Source organism: Pezoporus wallicus, unplaced genomic scaffold, assembly GCF_028554395.1.
Source record: "Pezoporus wallicus isolate ANWC-B61680 ecotype Strahan unplaced genomic scaffold, APGP_CSIRO_Pwel_v1 contig_2012, whole genome shotgun sequence".
Classification (NCBI taxonomy): Eukaryota; Metazoa; Chordata; class Aves; order Psittaciformes; family Psittacidae; genus Pezoporus; species Pezoporus wallicus.
In genome coordinates, this window is record NW_026639840.1 from 455,536 (window position 1) to 475,683 (window position 20,148).

Here is a 20,148-nt window from a genome sequence, read left to right on the forward strand (position 1 = left end):
ATTTTGCAGCCACTGCAAGTTAATTCGTATTAAGTCACATCTCCCTGTTTCCAAGGACGTTCTTCATTTCCTTTTCCTGATGTTAAGAATCTCGGGGACTGGAGCATTAACTATCAGTTGACTCTTCCTACACTTGATCTCCTGATTCTCAGGTATTAGGCTAAAATGGATGAATAAGATGGCATTGCTGGTGTTAATGTTTTCTGGGTTTTAAATCTGTTTGGACTTCTGCTCTCTCACCTTCTTCTCTTCCCCAGTCAGTATATGGTAAATGTCAGTTAAGGGGAGGACTGAATGCCACTGTTTTATTGCTTAGTCTGTGTTCTGCTGCAGTAGTTGTGAATGGATGCACCTCTGTTCCTGGCTACTAGAGTGTTTCTGGTGCTTGTTCAACCTAGGATCTAACATAATTTAGGTTTATGAGGGGTTACAGCATCTCAAAATAGTGTCCTTGCAACACTGTGCTTTTGATACCTGGTTACCACTTCAGCTCACGAATTTCTAAGTTTGTGGTACTAAGGGGTAGGATTTTGGGTCTTTCTATCTCTGTAAAGTTTCAGTTGTGCACCCACTTCTATGAAGACAGCACAGAAAGATCCTGTGTGGAGATTTTAATTTCTTTGATCAGTGCGGTCCACAGAGCCTTCTCCAAGTAAGTGTGTCAACTGCCATTTACACTAAAAAGTTGTATTGAACAGACTGCAGGTCAGACTTTCAGAAATGCTGAAATCCATCCTTCTTGCCTGTCTAATTTTGCCTTTCCCATCCCACTAAAAGATTATAGTCTCTGAAGTGCTTAAACTGTCTTTGTGTGTAAGCTTTGGAGATAGTGAAATAATTTTGAAGAAAACTGAGTTATAATGTGTTTTTAAAAAAAAACACAAATCAAACAAACCCACCTCACACAATATATTCCTCAAACAAAATAGTCAGCTAGTGGTGGGGTATTTTTTGTTGTTCATTTGGGGGTAGGGATTGCTTCAAGACATAACAAGTCCAAACTCTGTCCTACAAGAACGTTGCAATCTTGGATTTTTCAGCATTGTAACTTAATTTGGGCAGGTTATGTTAGCTAGAGATAAATTTACACAATTGGTGAAGAATCCTTTGTCCCAACTTGTATTTGCTTTCTTCAAAAATTCAAGTGGTTCTTAATGCAGGAGATCTGGTAGGTATTGCAGTACAACTGAGAGAAGCTGTCACAATGCTCAAGCTAAAAGCTGGTGAAGAAGTTTTGATCTGAGCAGTTAAAAGTAGTTTGATTCTGGTCTACATTTTATTTCAGTGGTATATTTGGAAAGCAGATGACTTCTGTAGTACGTGTATTTTCTTATTCCAAGACAATTTGTTACATATTTTTGTGGAATTTAGAGTAATGTTACATTAGATCAATTTGGATTGAGTTAAGACTGCACATTCATAGAATTTGTTCATCTGATTTATTTCTAGGATTGTTAAGTATTGTTACTTGGGATTAGATTGTAGTGGTAAGAGTTTGCAGTTTCAGCACACTGTTCCTTCTGCAGAGCTACAAATGAGGAACTGTTGGGAAGGATGGAGGCAAAACAATACATACAAGACTTTCTTTGAACTCCTTTTTATGGTTTTCCTTCTTAAGAGAGGAGTTGGGTAGAATATTAAGAAGGAAATACTGGTGCACTTAAACTCAATGTTTAGTTGGCATACTTCGTCATGTAAACGTATAGAAAAAACCTTTTATAATCTGAGTTTCGGAGAAAATCCTTTTACAGAATGGGGAGTTATGTGTTAGAGCTGCATGCTGTTTTTAAACTGTTTCATTGGCAAGTGTATTTTTCAAAAACGTGTCTGATGGACTGAAGACTACTGTACATGTTTGTTGCTACACAGAAATGCTCTTCCTAGCTTTAATTATTTCACTTGCTGAAGTAGCATAAGCCACACTTGAGTACTTCTGTCCACATAAACGATTTATGCTGAAATGATGTGTTGCTTGTAGGTAACAGCGACAAAAACCCTTGGAAGAGTTGAAATTTGAGGCCAGGAACCTCTTTTGGGAACATCGGGAAATTCCCTTTCCCCCTGACATGTTCAAAACTGAAACTTGGGATTTCTGTTGTCCCTTCCTCCCTTTTCTCCCCCTCACCCCCCCAAAAAACCCATGATTGAATATTTTAACATATTTTTCGTTATGGACTGCGCAGCCCATACGGTTTTTATGCTTACCTAATAGGCAGCTGTTCTTACAAATAAGTGGAAAGATTTGGTTGTTAGTGATCAATTTTCAAACTAAAATAAGGCATTTCCCTTAATTCTTCCTGATACATCCGAATGCATAGAAGGGTCAGTTGAAGAAAGGTGTTATGATTTGCAGTAAAGCAGGGGTGGGATAATCTAAAACTATGAATAGCATATTACTTTGTGGTTATGTTGTCTTAAGAACAGAATTGCTTTAATAAAATACTAAACTAGGGCAAATAGTGAAGTTTCTTCAGAGAAGTTATGTTTGCCTTGAGCTTTGAGTAGATCGAGTATGGATGAATGCGTGTTCTCTAACTGCTAAATTATAGCATGGAATGAAAACTTAACAATCACTTCTAATCTGCTTTATACTGTAGGTGTCTCAGAAGCTCTTCACTCCGACAGTTACTGCATAGTCTCTTCAGTTCTGTCTCCTATGTACTCAGGGGTTTGGGTTGGGGATGTTCCCTCTGTCTCTGTAAACTTGTAATCTTGAAGCTGAGAAGTTCTTGGTAGTTTGTTCTCTTCTGAGAACAAGTTAGTATTAATTTATTATGCTACTTTCTCAGAGCCGACACCTCTTGATTGGAATTGTGCTGTAGGCCTGTTTCTCTTCTCCCCCACCCTCTTTTAGGAGATACCCGTCTCTGCTGACCATGACACATTGACACTGTGTGCAGAGCTACAGTCCAGATGCATATTAAGCCCCAGTTCAAGGGGTGAGGGTAGAGCTCTTAGCTTAATTTTCTGACAGTATTTCTGTATTGCTGGAAGGGGAAAGAACACTCTGTAAGTTCTATAAGCAGCACTCTTTTCTAGTCTTTATTCTTAATTAAGCAATGATACTATAATTAGCTATCCAAAGACAGTGTAGAGGGAGTCAAATCATAGGTCCAAACCAGAAGCTGAATCTTTCAGTTGAGTTAGTATTCTAGCAGCTGTTTCTACCTTAATTAAGATGCTTTAATATAAATGGGACTGTGATATCCATTGCTGTGTTTCCCTGTTGTTTGACTTGCAATCAGTTTATTTTTTTTAGTGTAATTTTGTCTCCTCTGGATACACCACAGAAGTTCTTTGTACTTCCTTACAGAGATGGTTCAACAGAGGTGTTCTGGGGAAAAGACAGTGAATGTAGTAGATAATGGTTTCAGGAGCCTCTAAAGATTTGTGTGGGGAATACCTTTTGCCTAAGCTGGTGGCTTCAGTATTCCATTCAGCTTCCACTCCACCTTTCCCCTCTAAGCAGTGCAAATGCTCTGCAAATTCTGATGAGGAGGGCAGACATTTTAAGGTCTTGATTTTCTTCCTAGAAAGCAGTGCGGGTGTAATACTGCATGATTAGCTATGACTATGGGCAGGAAAAAAGTGTTTTCTCCAAGGAAACAGAAGTCTCAGAATGTAGAAGATGACTCTTGCAGTATCTTTTCTCCTGCTGTTGTAATGGGGAAAATGACAAAATGCAAAAGAAGTAATAAATACAAATTTGCCTGATGTCCTAACATTTTTACTCACTTCTGTCCTGTGGGTATTATCTGTACTTGTGAAGAAGTAGATGGTGATTTGTTTTGTTTTTTATGTGGGGCGTGTGTTTTGGGTTTTTTTTAATTTTGAAGAGGTGCAGATCTTAAAGCAGAAATCTGTGCACTTTTAGTTTAAATTTAAATTTTCCAGACCTAAAATGTTTGTGTTTAAAATGAAGTATTTATGAAAACATACATAGTTGTATCCATATTGTAATCCTGTGAAGTTTAACCATAACAAGTGCAAGGTCCTACACCTGGGTTGGAGCAATCCCAGGCACAGCTACAGGTTGGGCAAAGAAGAGATTCAGAGCAGCCCTGAGGAGAAGGACCTGGGGGTGTTGGTTGATGAGAAAATGAACATGAGCTGGCTTCAGTGTGCGCTTGCAGCCCAGAAAGCCAACTGTATCCTGGGCCGCATCAAAAGGAGCGTGACCAGCAGGTTGAAGGAGGTGATCCTGCCTTTCTACTCTGCTCTTGTGAGACCTCACCTGGAGTATTTTGTACAGTTCTGGTGTCCTCAACATAAAAAGGACATGGAACTGTTGGAACAAGTCCAGAGAAGGGCCACGAGGATGATCAGGGGACTGGAGCACCTCCCGTATGAAGACAGGCTGAGAAGGTTGGGGCTGTTCAGCCTGGAGAAGAGAAGGCTGCGTGGAGACCTCATAGCAACCTTCCAGTATCTGAAGGGGACCTATAGGGATGCTGGGGAGGGACTCTTCATTAGAGACTGTAGTGACAGGACAACGGTAACGGGTTAAAACTTAAACAGGGGAAGTTTAGATTGGATTTAAGGAGAAAATTCTTTCCTGTTAGGGTGGTGAGGCACTGGAATAGGTTACCCAGGGAAGCTGTGAATGCTCCATCCCTGGCAGTGTTCAAGACCAGGTTGGACGAGGCCTTGGGTGATACGGTTTAGTGTGAGGTGTCCCTGCCCATGGCAGGGGGGTTGGGACTAGATGATCTTAAGGTCTTTTCCAACCCTAACTATTCTATGATTCTATGATTCTGTTTTGCCTTTTGCCTGTTATCCATAAGACAACATTAGATAGTATGAATGCATGAAAGATCTCATAATCAGTGTTGATTTTGGGGGATGTTGCAGTGCAGCTTCTTTCCCCTGAGCTTCTGGGACGGAGATGTTAGGAAACACAGCATCGCAGTATTAACAGCACATTTGGCTTCTAGCTGCTGTTGTCTGTGCTGGCAGCTTCTGATATGTTGTCTTATTTTTGTTGTGGCAAGGGGTGTGGCATATAATATGTAACAAAATTATTAGTTCATGTCCCGCACACTTTGAAGAATAAACTTTACTTCAGTGAATAATTGTCAAACTTGTAATTGTGCTTATACGAATATAGTATCACTAACTTGCAATGATATAATTAAAAGGTATGTAAATCTGCAGGTTGTGTGGGTTGTTGCTGGTAGAGGATTTGAAGAAAGACCTTTTGAGAGCCTTTTTTCTAACAGTAGAAATTCCTGACTTTTTCGAGGTGAGTTTGGTGTATATGGGATATAAGTTTTCTTACTTTGTTCTCACCAGGAGAGGTGGGACTGTTGCCCCACTGCAAAAGCGGGAGCTAGAGACACTGCAGTAGTGGTGTTGTTACTTGAGTGCATTTTAACTGTATTTGTGTCAATTCATTGAGGGACAGGTGGAGGAGGGAAGGGAGAAGAGGGGAGTTGTGTTTGGTAGTCAGTAACAGCAGAACTATAATCCATTATTTCCCAGCAGAAGGAAAGGAGCTGCTGTCCCTAAGAATTTAGTGTGTAGCAGAGATACCGCTAAGAAACTTCTGTTACCACAACCTCATTACCTTTGCCAGACAGCAGGAGTGATAACTATTATCTTACAGATATCTTACAAGTGCAAAGTTGTTTTCTCAGGTATATTGAAACTTAAAAAGCATTTAAGAGGAATAGACTGTGTAAGCCAAGGTCATAAAGTGCTCATGACTTGTCTTTTGAGAAAAATGCTCCTCACTATACATTATTTTGTTATTATGCACTTTGTGCTCTTGCTAAACACAGTCTTAACTGAAATCTGTACTGAGTGGCCAGTAATGTTTTAAGTATTCTGTCTGTAAAGAAAATAGTATTTGTTGTGATGCAGAAGTACTTGTCCTTTCTGCCTGCTCTCAACTCCTTTAGGTGAACTGTGGGATTACTGCTACAGTGCATTGGAACTTGGCAGTTGCGTGCAGCCTTGAAGCCTTCCAGCCAGCACCAAGGAATGGTGCTGTTCTCTTTGTGTAATCAAAAATAGCGAATATGAAATGTAACGCCTTTACAGATGTCATAAATAACTGTAAAAGTGCCCTCTTCCATCTATCCTTTCTCCCCTTTCTAATGGAAAAAAGCTAACTGTAATACATATTAGTACATATTAATACATAAATTTATGTATTAATACATTTAGCTGTTGGATAGATTTGTACATTGTGGATTTTTTGTGAGACATAAAGTCCCACATTTGCCTGTCTATGTGTTGTGACAGATGCAGTTAGGTAGCTGCTGTAAACCCTTAGAGGAGTTGAAATTGATGCTTCTAGATATCAGTTTGACACCCTGTTCCTACCTCCCCCCTTTTTTTTTTTTTTTTATTTCTTTACTCCCCAGATCAACTCTCCTGTCTGCCTTTGTGGTCATACCAGTTAAGAGTTTTGGCCATTTGGGGTTTGAATGCGTTATCAGAAGGGCCTAGAAGGGGGATTAAAATGTTGCCAGGAAAAATTGATTTCTTTATACCTGGCTTCTTTGTATATGTTTTTAACATATAATCTGCCTTAATCACACTAATTTATTGGCAGGTTGGAATCTGAGATTCTTTTGCTGAAATACAGAAGCGATCTATGCTTAATCTGAGTACTACTAGGTTTACTCCACATGAGAAATAAACACACTGTTATTTGAGATCAGGAATCTCCTCCTAATGAGTGCCAGAATAACTGGGATGATTTAGGTTTGTGTTTCTGAAGTTCTGTCAAGCAACATTTCAAGAACTAGCCTGTCATTTAAAAAAATAAAAGTGAAAAGGCATTTTGGTTGGTGGGTTCACTTAATTCATGTACTTTGGTTTTTAAGCTTTGCTGTGTTTTGAGTAATAAAATTATAAAGGGGGTTTGTGCTATATTAATACTTTCCCCTTCCTTTCCCCCCATGTTTTGTCACTGTCATCTCTCTTCAAGTGTAGATTTATTTCTCGTACAAATTGTTGTTTTCTTTGGCAGGAGCTATAAGCAAGTCTGTATGAAATTATGTAATGTCTGAAAAGTTACGTTCGTGATTAATTAGCCTCTCCTGAAATGATTTTGGTGTGTGTGGAATATCTAGATCATACATTTTGTTTATTTGGCTATGGTAGAAGGCACTGTGGTCAGATCAAGTAACTTCAGGGTGTTTTGTATTAACTATTATACACATTACTTGATTTCATTTGGAAAATGAAATATATGTCTTTTTTATTGGTCAGTCAATGTGAACCCTGCATTTTGGGTTCAAATAAAGGAAACTAACTTGGGCTGCAAGTATGCCTTATTTCCTGAACAGTAAAATTTATAGGTGTTTGCTTCAAGCTGAGCCCCCTTTAAATGGCATATTCAAACAAAATTTTGTCAGAAGTTAAAAAATGGGGGAATGATACATTATATCTGAACTGCATTGATGTCAGTGGCACAGCTCTTTGGCGGCGGTGGAGTCAGGATCTCATCCAGAATTTTAAGTGTGAAGAGGACTGACTTCCATCTGTCTTTCTGTTGTTGTTGTTTGGTTTTGTGTGTGTTTGGGGTTTTTTGTTGTTGCTTTTTGTTTTGTTTTGTTTTGAAGAAGTCTGTCCAGTACAGTTAAATTATGTTCCAAAATTCCAAGGTGTAGATGTTGACTCTTTCAGATCTTGACTTGGTTACCAAGACTTCTTGTCAGTAATGAAGGCTTTTAGGTTATTCCTTCTGTGTGTTGAGTTACTTTTCAAAACCTTCTCTACCCTTTAAAAATGCTGATTTGTATCACTTCATTGGTACTTCACAAATGCTTGCTTTTTCCAAGACTGAGGGGAGGTACTGTGCTCATCCTAAGTGTAATTACTGATTTCAGCTAGCTTTGCAGTTAAACATGGAGTGTATTTTCTTTGTTTTTACTGAATTGACGGCATTCTTTCTTATGCTCTAAGCATAGATGCTTAGTTGTAAGAGTTTTAAATAAATACTGGAGAGTTAAGCCATCAGTAACAAGAAGTGTAAATAGTACTTGGATTTAGACTGTTAAGAAATAGCAATGTAACCAGTCTTTTTGTTACTGCCTCTAAATCTGCCGTCTACTTCCTACTTCTCATTGGTTAAGGGAGCTACTTTTCTCACACTAGCCTACAAGGAAGCCTAAAATATCTAGAGTCTGTAGGGATCAGAATTGCAGGCTTCTTTCAAGAGATCAAGGTCAGAATTTTGCTGTGTTCATCTGCTAGTGCTAAAACAGCTGAACAGTCAGTACATGAAGTGAAAAATTGAACTACTTGTTCCTTGGCCTTACAGGTTAATCCAGTCCTAAAGACTGTTTAGTGAGTTATAGCTCTTGCCATGCTGCGTCTCTGTTTTCATTGGGATTTCACATTTTCTCCTGTATGTAAAGGAAGAGGCAAGGGAAAAATTTCTTCACAGAAAATATTCTCAAGTAGATTCCTGCAGTACATCTTAACCTGAGTTTATCAGTGTTTCGTCCCAGACATGTACTGCATTCATTTGGAATTGGATCAAAGGAAGTGTTTTTGTGGTTGCACTACATAAGAAAATTTTCAGTGGAAGTAGTTTATCGCAGATAACACTTGTGTTTTAATGGACAGTGGCCCTTAACCTGTACCTACATCGTCATTCACAGTTATTTCATTGCTTAGTTCTGTTACTGAATGGAAGTGGATAGGAATAGCTTCCTGTTACATTAAATAGTCCTGTCGGTGTTGGAGGGAGGCTCATGCTAGAACTTGAGTATAGAAGTTTCAAATGTGAGTATGGTCTAGTAGCATTGTTAGATGGATTTAAGTGACGATTTTTAATACATTTTTTCCTTTGGTTATGCCTTTTTGTCAGAGTGGAAGTTTCTTGGCACCTTCTGTAGGCTATTAGCAATACAGTTGCCTTTCTTGATCAGAGCATAACTACCTTAAAGCACTGTTTAAAAATCCCTCACAAAATTAGAGTAAGCAAGCTGCTGGCTGGTGAACTTTGCTATGACCCTTACCCATTTTTTATTGTGTGAGTTGTGATGCTAGGACTTGTGTACTTTACCTGAGTAGTTATGCAGTTCAATATTATTGGTAGAACAGAGAATGGCCTCTTGGACTTCATGCATTTAGCTTGATACTGCAGACTTTGAAATAATGTTAGAACATACATTAAACCTGGGGTCTGGGAGCCTGACCAGACTTGGTTCCAGAACCCATGCAATACAAATTCCCCCCCTCCAGCTGTAATAGCTGAAGGCAAATCTCAGTCCTGTTTCCTTCAAGAGACTTTCATTTAACTTTATTTAATAGGCCTGCTTGGAAGCCTCTGTAAGAAAAGCTCATCCTCTGTGAAATATTTACTGGTTTGGTTCTGAACTGTTTGAGCTCTGGCTTATATAGCATGGTTAGTTAACAGTGCTCTATTATATTCTAATGGAGATAATTTTACTATATTTGTCATATGAACTACAATGATCTGGGGTTTTAATTAAATTACATTTTGATGGGGGGGGTGTGGTGTGTGATTTCTTCATGTATGTCAATATTGAACGTTACCTATACATATAAAGGAGCAAAGACTAATGGAGGAATCTGTTTCATTTTGTTTGAAATGCCAGCCTCTTGGGTAGCTGCTTGGGATATGGGGCTACTTTGCCTCTTCACCTTTATTATTATTCTGTCATGGATTTCAGCACTTGATCAAGTAGAAAAACTGCTATTCTCTTAGGTCTTGTAGAAAATACGCTGCATATACTTTGCAGATCTGCAGATTTTCAATCGCATCATGTCTTAGGTGATGGCTTGTAAAGGTAAATGCCTTCAAGTGACTTCAGTGTCTTGGGTGCTGAATAAATTGCTTTTCTTCTCTGGAGAATAAAGTTCAGGTCTTGTTTGGGGAACAAAAAAAATTAAGCTGCTAGAATTTAAATCAACCATTTTTTCAGCTTTCTTCCTCTTCAGAAAGGAGACTAGGAACGACTTTAATAAATCTATTTATTTATTTTAAAATATTTTTTTTATTTTTAATGCTCTGGTATTCCTTTGGAGCTCACCTTGTTCGGTAGTGTCTTAGTGCCAGTGCTGTTTGGTTTTTTTTTGTGTTTGCCAAATCAAAACCAGTGACTCGGCAACAGCAAGGCCAGTGGTCTAACTGCAGTCACTTGTTGCCTGTTGGAATAAAGGTGTTTAGCTATGTTAGTTCTCTACTACTTGGGCCTCAGTAGAAGTGGCTGTGTTATTGACAATGACATCATCTATAGTACATCTATTCTTATAATAATTGTTCAAGCAGAAAAGGTGTGAAGTTATATGAATCCATTAAAACTAAATCCTTAATCACACCCCCCCCCTCCCAGTATAGTATTATTTAAAGTGTCCACTTCATAATCAGTGGAAGAAATCTAAAGAAACAGTTCTGTTTAATCCCACATTGGATTGTGGAATTTGCAGCCTTAATCATTTTGCTGTGGTTCTAATATTTTTCCCTTCAGGTATGTGAGGTAACTAGGGAGCATATTTCTTGATTTTTTTTTTTTTTTTTTTTTTTTGTGTGTGTGTGTGTGTGTGTGTGTGGAAATACAGCTGCTTCATGTTGAAGTAGAACAGGGCTCTGCTTGTTATATTTAAAATTGCATTTCAAAGACTAGCCCAGTCTCATGAAGCCCTACTTCTGTATTTGGTATAGCACTACTCAGATCTAGAGAGTGCTGACAGCAAACTTGTCCCAGCGAGTAAACTAAAATATGCATATGACCAATTTAATACGCAATTAAACATTTTCCCTGAGCAATTAGCATTGAGACAACTAATAATTATCCTGTGACACACAGCAAACTTATTACACACATTTGTGTAGGATGACTTTGGTAACAAGTTATGAACAAAAATATGCATATATACAAACATTTAAGCAAACATAATATTATGGCAGTGAAGTGTGTGCTTTTCCATACTGGAATTTATTTAATCTGCTTAAAATCAATACTTTTCCCCAAAGAATGTAGCAGTTGACATGCCTGTGGGATCATGGTCTGTGGATTGCACATCTGCTTACCTGCTTGTCACTACATGTGTCACCTGCTTCATCCTAGTTGCATTTCAGTAACAGGTAGAATGTGGAGTTAGGAAATGCAGTTGCATTCAAACAACTGTACGTGCAACAAGAACCAGTGGATTCTGTGCCAGAAAGTTTGGAAATGTCCTAGGCATATGAAGAAATAGAGATCTATGAAGAAAATGTGAAAGTAGAAGCAAGTGATGAGCAGGATTATAGAAAGCAAGATATGTAATTGAGCTTATGTCTGAATGAATACCTAGAAGGGTACTTAAAAGTGAGTTTCTTGAAAGGGTTACATAGTAGTGGTGTGGATCGTGTGTGGTTTTTATTTGCATGTTGTCAAACACAACAGATGGCATTGTGGTTGATAGGATAGAAGATGAGGTCATGATGAGAATGATGATAGGCAATTGTTTTAAGGTGTCAGTGCATTGCTTTTGTGACAAGATAGAGTGCAGGGCAAGTAACAGAAATGTATGATGACGTTAGGATGTCTAGATGGATCTAAAGGGTTGAGTTTTAAGGGAGGTGTGAAGAGTGAAAACTTGTTACTTTGAAAAAAGAATTTGAGCTACATAAAAAGCAAAGGTATCATTTGGTAGATGACCTCATACTTTGACTAATGATTGCTGTGTAGGGAGATATAATCTGCTTGGTTGGATCTGCAGTACTGATTTCACTTTGGTCTGTGGGAGTCAGTGGACTACTTTGAAGAGAGAGAAGCAAGCCTGTTGCTGGTACACTTGAGGTGGTTCTGTGTGCCGGATTGAAGAGTTTAATTGCCAAAAAAAAAGAAGTTTGAAGACATCAGGTTTTTTTTGTGTCTTGTGTGTGAAGAAAATGGATCTTATCTTTATATAAAGTCTAAATTAAAAATACACAGGTACATTGCAGAAGGTGAAAGAAGGGAACAAACCCAGTAGTAGCTGAATGTGGAATTGGGGAGCGTTTTCTACATGCAATGCTGATGGTGCATGGTCCTTTTAGTCTCATCTGTTTGATAGAGACAACTTACAAATATGTGTTCCTGAAGAGAATATACTGCTATAGGTATCAGTAACATAGCTAAAAAGTACTAAACTGAACTTCATTTACTCCTCTTGGTCTTTGCACTTCAAACCACTGAAGAGACTATTTTGAGAAGTCTGAAGACTGCTTGGCCCAGGGTTAGAGTAGCAGAGTGTAGGTCATGGACATCAGAATTGCAGGAAGATGCAACTGAAAAATGGTAGTGTATATAGGATGTATTTACAGCTTGAGCTATTTATAGCCTAGCAAGTAAGCATAAGTATCCCTTAGTGGCAGGAGCTGTAGTTGGGATCTAATCTCACAGTAGAGAATGCAGAAGAAGGAACTGTAGATAGCCTTCTTCATAGCCTAGTTATATTGATAGTCTTGGTTACAGGACTTTTTTAATTGTTTTAAAAACACTTTTACTACTACAGTGGAAAGGTGAATACATTTTTTTAATTGTTTAGTCCCAGGTGCAGAACCAAAGTGGGGAGCCTACACATGAAATAAAAAAAGTCTCTCATGTTCAGGAGAGAAGAGCCTTCTTTCTCCTGTAGTGCTGCCATAGGAATTGACAAAAGATCACAGAAAGATATCTGAGTTTAGTAACTTCTGAAATGGTAGCAGGGCCTACATCTATCTGAAGTGTTGGCTTTAGGCTGTCTACAATAATCTTGAGTGTCTATTAAACTTGGATTATGGTTTGAAAGCTTCCTCTCTGTAAGCGTAGAGGCTTTTTAGATTGATTCTGTTAAAAATGAAAGCTGAGCCTCCAGAGGACCAGGACATTTCTCCATCTCCAGAAGATGTATCTTGTGCTCTGGGTGATGGTTTTTCACAATTTTCAGTGGATATAACATCAGACAAAGTTGGCTTATGTGAAGCTAATTAAGAGGACTGGGGCAAGCAAAGAAAACTGTAGAAAGACACGTGTGCATTTCTGTGGGGGTTTTGTGGCCTTTTTGGTCAGGGCTTCTTCACTGCATATTAAGCAGTATTCACTTTTCAGAGCACTAGTCCTAATTGGTTTCTAGAATACAGTTGAAGTAACTTCAGTAAATCAGTTTTGATTTTGTTTAATATTTTGTACTATTATATGAAACAACAGAAGTCTAATTTGAAACAGAATTTGACTTTTATTGTCTTTTGAAAATTGAAAGAAAAGGAGACTTTTGAAGCCTAAAGGTGCATTCTGTTCTCTAAGCAGAAGTTGTTGCTGTCTCCCCTGTTCTAGGTTGTAGTGTTTCCCAGTTTGGAGGAAGGAGCAGGAATGTTCCTTTCAGTAACTAAAAATTAGAAACTGTTTTTAGGAAACTGCCCTCCTTTCTTGCAACTGCCCTAGTGCTGTCTTCTGCTTTGTGCTCGCTGAAAGTATAGGTGCTACCTTAAGGTTTGTTTTTACACTTCTGTGGTCATAGCCCATCAGCAGGTGTTTGCCATCACTGGTGTTGGTGTACTTTCTACCATGTGATACCTGTGTGGTGCTGTAAAGGTAACATGGGGTCTACTGTGCAGTTGCCATTAGGAAGTTGTTTTTAAAAAAAAAAATCAAAGTTCAGCTTACCTTATAATAATTAGTTCACCTGAACCAGGACTTCTTTACTTGCAGAATGGATGCAGTAAGGGGGTTGCAGGTGAAAGTCCTTGTAAGCACCTCAAGGTGCTTTGTGAAAATGTAGGGATTCTGAGAAAGCAAGCTTTCTGCTTACGTCCTTCTAAGCCTGTAAATGCTTAAGTGATTGAGGGAGGGTAGAGACTGGGACCAGAACCACAGATTTGTAGTAAAGGTCATGGCAGTTTCCATTTTCAGTAAAATTTGCCCCTCTATCCTGTTAACCCTGAAATTAATTGTATGCTGTTTCTATTCTAGGGTAATAGAGATCTAGTATTTGTATATCATATATAAAGATGTGTCTTCCAGCAGGTTGTCAGATAATGTTGAGGTGTTTCTGAAAAGGCACTGAGATGTAGTTGCCAGTGTGAACAGTTGAGGTTTGGGGTTTACTGCTCAAACTTAAATTTCTTGAGAATGTGAGTGAAACTTTTATGTCTTTTAATATGTGTGTAACATTTAATGACACTAGCACTTTAAACTGTAATTGTGTGTACACAGCTAATGCCTAACCATTTTCAGATGACCTGTTTAAAGCCTCAGAGTGCTATAGCAATGCAAGTAGTAACCTTGCTTTCAGTTGGGATTTATAGTTATGGGTAACTTTGCATATTCCAAATTAAGACTTTTCAGGACTTAACAGTATGACGTTTTTGAGGGTGGGATGTTAGAACATGCTAAATGCTTTAGCAATTTCAGGGGAATTTATAAATGCAGTCAGATGAGCATAGAAATTCCACAAGCACAGAAACTACGGGGGAGGAAGGAGAGGTTATTTTGGGCCAGAGTTTTGAGAGAAGTAAAGCAACAGAAGTCCAGGATGATTTCTGCCAAGGATGTGTTCTATGCAGTGGCAAAGCCTGTTGGTTTCTCAGAATAGGTAACTGTGATTCATTAAAAAATAAAAAAAAAAAAGTATTTGTTGGCTGTGTAAATTACTTAAGTCTTTGCTGAAATATGGAAACTGCACTAGTTTAAATGCTAATACTGTGGTGTTACTTCTAACTCAGTGTGATTTTGTGTGGACCAATCTCAGGGCTTGCCAGTATACGTGAAGACTGTGAGAAAGCAGTAAGAATAGTGAGTCCTTCATGTGTCAGAACTTGTAAACTATGATAAATAGTTGAAAATGATGTCTTTTGGGGTGGTTTGTTTTGGGGGTTTTTGTTTGTTTGTTTTGGTTTTTTTTTTTATGGTTACTTTTTGTGTTTGGTTTTTTGTTGTGTTGTGGGGTTTTTTTTTTAATTTTTTTTTTAAGCCATTACAAAATGCTTTCTGAAAGTACCGAAACCAGTATTTTTCTTTATTCTGTATCTGTAGCCCAAATTTACAAAGCATGTTTTTTCTTATTTTCTGAAGTGACTGAAATGATTAAACTATAATCAAAATCTAGTGTACATGCATCATATAATTTTTACTGAAAACTCTCTGAAGTGTTAGGACAATTACAAACAATTATTGTATAAAATTGTAAATGCTTTGAAATCATTTTGAGGGTGTGCTTATTCTAAAATAAAGACTGGGGGGTGGGAGAGGAGCCCAGACTTTTTCAGGGAGTATTATTGGACCATCCAGTGCTCCAGTGACATCTTCAGTGCATAACTGAGTCCTTTCTGGTCTGTGGATATGGGGGTAGCATCCTTCTTAGGCCTGAAAGCCTCACAGTATTCCTTGGGTAGCCCATGGCTTTTTTCTAATTACTGCAGTAATCCAAATCTGGAAACACTAATCTCTGCTGTTCAGTTCCCTCATCTTTCTGCTCTGCCAGATGTGAAAGTTAGATGATATTTAAGGTTCTTTATGGTGAATGATGTCGCTCATAGATTTTCTTCGTTATGTGGGTAGTTGCTCTTTTTTCTACCCTTTATCAGATGCGTGCAGGAGGATGATTTGTGATGCTGTCCTTCTCCACTTCACCTGCTGCTGTTAATGCATTCCTGTTTTGCATGGTGAAGTAAGAGTTCTGAAATCTTCATTCTTCTGTCACTCAGGTTGAGGATATTTGGGCATACGGAGATGAAATTGTTAATGGGTTTGTATTGCCCTCATGATGAAAGGCAGTTGCTTTGAAATGACGAATCTGATGGTCTTCATTCTTTCTCTCTAGATACTTCATGGCTGGTACTTGAATATGATACTTCTACTGATAGTTTTGTTTGTCTGTGAAGTATTTATGCAGCACAAAAAACCAGCACAGTGTATATGGTGGACCAGACTTTTTTGTTGACTGTAACTGAACTGCAGATCTTACTACTTACTTCATCGTTTTAATGCCCTTTATAGGAAGGTGGTACATTTACGAGTTCAGAGCAACAGTTTGTATAATGTCTAAAGCAGAGACACTGACTGCAGCCTGCTAAATAGACTGTGATACTCTCTTTTTTAGTAAGCCAGTCTCTTGAAAATGTACCTGCATAGCTTTTCTGGTTCACACAGTTTTTATGATAGAATTCTGATTAGCCTCAGTCAGTGGTTGTATATAGGAATAATTTGTCTCTGCAAAGGGAGAGGGGGATGAATTTGAGACATTCCTATTATGAATGCTAAAAAAAAGAAAGCCTGGTTTAATGTTAGTGTTGTGGTTTAAGCCCTGTCGGCAAGTCAGCCACACAGTTTCTACCCCCCCCGCCATCTTTCTTCCCTTCTCCCCCCCCCGGTCCACTAACTAAAGTATAACACAAATCACTACTGCTACCACCAATGATAATAATGATAAGAGAAACAACAAGGGAAGAGAATACGATACCACGTGCCAGAACGAGCCCAACCCAAGTAGTGAGTGCCCTTCCGGGTAACTCCCAGTTACATCCCTGGGCATGACGTGCTGTGGTATGGAATACCTCTTTGGTCAGTTTGGGTCAGGTGTCCTGTCTCTGCTTCCTCACAGCTTCCCCTCCTCCCTGGCAGAGCATGAGGCTCAGAAAGTCCTTGGTCAGACTAAACATCAGTGTTATCAGCTCTGTTCCCAGGCCGAAAGTCAAAACACAGCGCGGCACCAGCTACTAAGAAGGAGAAAAAATGACTGCTACTGCGAAACCCAGGACAGTTAGTACTATACAAATAGCAGGATTAAATAGGTATCTCCTACCAAAGTCTACTAATAGATTTGTCAGCGTAAAGTTATACAATCTGTTTAAAACTTGTATATACTTGAGAAACTTATATACTGTATTTTGCAATATAATCCCTTCTTTCCTACTTATTGTAGGAAACTACTAATGTAAATTTTAACAGGTGATCACGGTGTGTGCATCACAGGGGTTTCTGAGCCAAAATTACTTTTGACAGTAAAATATCAGGATTTGATACTTGTTTTTAGTGTATTCAGAGGACAGATGGACTGCAGTGGTTGAACGTATGATGCTTTAAAGAATTGACTATGACAGTTGGATATCTGATGCTTAAATAAGTATTGTTCAATTTCTAATAGAAGAGTAAAATAACCTGTTTACAGGTGCTGAGTTGATGGTTGCTCTGTAGTATATATGGGTTTTAAAATTAAAAGCTAAAAAAAGTCCTATTGCCTGACTGCATTTTAGTGAGGCTTCAGTTTCTGAACACTTTCTGAAAAAATTCTCGCAAATTTGCTCTTAGTGCAGTTGGAAATAAAGTTATTTGAACAAGGCAGCCTATTATATTTGGATGTACAATTTCTAGTGACCTACAAAACTGAACACTTAGCAAAGTTGTAATTTACCTTATTCCTGGAATTAAAGGAATGAAAAATTCTTCTTGGCTTATTGGCTCTGTTGAAGAAATAATAGTATGTTGCTGGATAAGGGTTATTTAGACTTATCTTCAGTGGCAGACCAGACTCCATAAAGTTTTTGTAACACAATTCTTAATGTGGTTCTTAAATATTAGATAAAAGTTCCTTTTAAACTGAGGTTGAATGACAAGACAAATACTACTGGCTCATCTGGTATAAAATACTGCAGTGTAGAATAACTGGCCATACTAGTTCCTGTAAGAGATGAAATAGAATTAACCTTCCTGTTGGCTAATCATTGTTTTTCAGAAGATAATGATAGTCAGTTGCTATATTTTTAGAAGAGAGACTAGTGATTATGAAAAGAGGTAAAGGTAGGAGATGCAATTCTGTTTGATTTATATTCTGACAGAGTCAAAAAACTAAACCAACCCAAAAACCCCGACCAAAAGCCCACATAGTTTATATTAATTGAGACAGTTGTGAGCCAGAAACAATGCTAACAGCATCATAGAATCATAGAAAGGTTGGAAAGGACTTTAAGATCATCTAGTTCCAAACCCCCTGCCATGGGCAAGGGTGCCTCACACTAGACCATGTTGCCCAAGGCTCTGCACAGTATATGAATATAGTTTTGCTTTGACTGCAAGCTAAAGCAATATGAAAAAAAAACAGTTTTGTTTACTGTGCTGACAAGAATGTGTGGTTTTTTACCTTTCAGTAGCTCAGGGATCAGGCCCGGTAATACAGTTATTAATATAAATGGCTTCAAAATACTGGAGCCAGTAAGTTTCTGGAAAACTCATGTGTGAAGTGATAGGATTTGCAAGCTCTCTAGTATTAGATTTGGTTTGGGAACATCAGTCTCTGTAGCCCTGAACCCCAAGCAACCTTTGTCCTTTATTTTACCTTCAGTTAAAAAAAAACAAACAAACAAACAAAAAAAAAAAAAAAATCCAAAAAAAAACCCAAAAGGGGAATGTGAGATGGGAAAGTAAATGAATGTTGGCTAATGGTTGTGTCTTTTTCTAGAGCAAGGAAAAAAAACACAGATAAAAGAGATTGTGGACCTGGATTTGAATGATACGTGGTGTCTTTTAAATTATTTATCAGAGCAAGCCTTTCTGAAGTGCCTAACACACTGTTATATCAAAGGGAAGGAGAATAGCATAGTTGCCCAGAGGAGGTTTTTACTGCGTTCCACTAAAAGAATAATCTTTCTTTTAAGATTGTCTATATTAAACTTTAAGTAGCAGTTTAGAAATGTCCACAAGATCCTGCAAGTGAACAGTTGTGTTTGGACCATTTTTCTGCTGATGATTATTGGTGTAGTCAGTTTTTTTGTTAATACTATTTTGTTCCAAATACAGGTCTGTTTATAGTGATGCAACATATCTGTTGAATTATATCTTACTGGCAAGAATAGTAGCTAACTAATTTTATTGTCTATGTTGTTTTTAACTTGCAAGTCAAAAATCTGCAGGTAATTGGTATATCATTTCCACCTGTAGAATTACTGATCTCATTTAATGCTGTCCTGCCAAAACTGACAAAGAATATAAATTATTATTTTATTTTTTTAAAAATCATGACTAAATTGGAAGTCTGCCAGTTTTGGAACTTCAGTTATTTTTATCCAGGCAATATTGTTATCCAATATTTCAGATGTCTATATAATCCATAATGGAGGTCTTTGTAAGACTAAGGACTGCAGATGTTGTTTGCTCCTGTTAGATATAAGAAGGTAATATTGCAGTTCCCTTTTGTAGTTTATGGAAGAGACCAGACATCTCCGTACTTGTGAAAAGTCTTTGGCCCTGGACATCTTTTATGTATATTCTTTGGGGTATGTCAATATCCCGATAACTGGATTGCTAAGGGATGAGCAATGAACAGACTTTCTGAGGACTAAGCTTTCAGAAAAAGCACTGTGTCTGAGTATGTTTGTATGGAACTGGTTGTAGGCTAGGGTAAGGATATGTTGTATATCGAGTGCACCCTCAGTAAACTTGCAAATGACACCAAGTTGGAGTGTTGATCTGCTGGAGGGTAGGAAGGCTCTGCAGAGGGATCTAGACAAGCTGGAGAGATGGGCTGCAGGCAACTGTATGAGGTTCAACAAGGCAAAGTGAATTTGGGCTGCAACCACCGCATGCAACACTCCAGGCTTGCAGAAGATTGACTGAAAAGCTTCTCAGTGGGAAAGGACCTTTGCAGGGAAGTGGTGGAATCGCTGTCCCTGGAAGTGTTCACAAACTGTGTAAACAAGGCCTTTAGTGACATCGTTTAGTGGTGCATTTGACAGTCCTGGGATGATGATTTGGCTTGATGATATTAAAGGTTTTTCCCAACCTGATTGGATTCAGTGATGCTGTCTGTGCACCTCCTTGATGGGAGGGTTAGGTTTACCTTGCTTGTGTCAGTATTTTGGGGGATCTATTGCTTGATTTAACATAATCCTAAAGCTCAAGAACATAAACCTAATTTCAGTATTTCTGTATTATGTTGTGTTGAAGTATAAGAGCATATCTACATGGAGCTGATACCTTCTCAAGAATACCCTTAAAAACAAACATTCTCCACTTCTCAGAACTGTAATGGAATACAGATTTGTAGGTCAAGTGAAGATTGTTAACTTTCAAAGTATTGTGACAGAGTGGAAATGTAAACAAGGTGAAAACAACAGTTACTTTGATACATAGAGCTAATAGCATTTTTTAGCTAAATCTGGAAACTATGAATTTGCAAAAGAAACTGTCTTAACTTTTGAATTGTGATGCTAGCTGGTAGAAGTCA

General features: G+C 38.2%; 1 protein-coding gene across 5 annotated transcripts in view; it reads left to right on the forward strand.

Moving 5' to 3' along the window:
* KAT6B (lysine acetyltransferase 6B) overlaps window positions 1-20,148 on the forward strand; it is a 113,357-nt gene that overhangs the window by 38,565 nt on the left and 54,644 nt on the right. The gene's annotated exons all lie outside the window — the stretch shown is intronic.